Genomic DNA, 959 nt, shown 5'->3' with positions numbered 1-959 from the left:
TGTGTGTGTGTGTGTGTGTGTGTGTGTGTGTGTGTGTGTGTGTGTGTAGGGGCATGTTTGTACAAGTATAAGTATATGTAAACTTATATGTGTGAACTCAAGCATACACAGATAGGTAGATAGATAGATAGGTAGATAGATAGATAGATAGATAGATAGATAGATAGATAGATAGTCTTTTTGTTTTTTTAAAGAAGAGTCAAAGGGACAAACTGTTATTTATTCCTGAGCAAAGCTCAGGAGCTACAGGACACAGGCTTACAGCCTGCTTACCAACACTGAGCTCCTGGCTACAGTCACCTGCAGAGGGCGAGGGTGGGCCAGAGGCTGCAGCATTTGATGAAAGAGTGCATTACACTAACGTCTTGCTAATAAGGGAAAGGAATCCTGGGGTCCAGCTCCAAAATGGGGTGAGAAGGCAGCTGTGGCTGAATGAGCACACTCAGACACAGTTGGTAGGTGCACATTTCTTTCTACTTTATCACAGCGCAATAAAGTGGGGGAAAAAAAAGTCCCATAAGCAGCGAAGAAGGCCTTGCAGAGTAGGGTGGTGGTGCTCAGGTATCTGCCATATGGCAAAAGGACTCGTGAAAAACATCAAGGAATGGTAAGTAACGAAATCAAAAAGGGGCAGATAACCCAAGCAGGCACAGTGCATACAAATATTTGGCAGGGTTGGGTGGCATTTCTGGAGATGGAACCCAACGATTCACATGTGCCGGGAAGGCTCTCTAACACTGAGGTCCCCAGTCTCTTTTTACTTTTTATGTTGAGACAGGGTCTCACTAAGTTACCCAAGCTGGCCTTGAGCTTGAGTCCCTCAGACCTCAGCCTTCCACGTAGCTGGGATGAGAGGCCTGAGCCACCAGGCCTGGCTGCTCACTGAACACGTAATAAGCTCACGGCAAGGTGCTCATTTGAGCCAAGGGAAGTTCAATTAAGAATAAGGAAGTATCTGG

The sequence above is a fragment of the Psammomys obesus genome, unplaced genomic scaffold, assembly GCF_907164565.1.
Source record: "Psammomys obesus unplaced genomic scaffold, mPsaObe1.curated_primary_1811, whole genome shotgun sequence".
Classification (NCBI taxonomy): domain Eukaryota; kingdom Metazoa; phylum Chordata; class Mammalia; order Rodentia; family Muridae; genus Psammomys; species Psammomys obesus.
Note: the sequence above shows the minus strand (reverse complement) of the source record.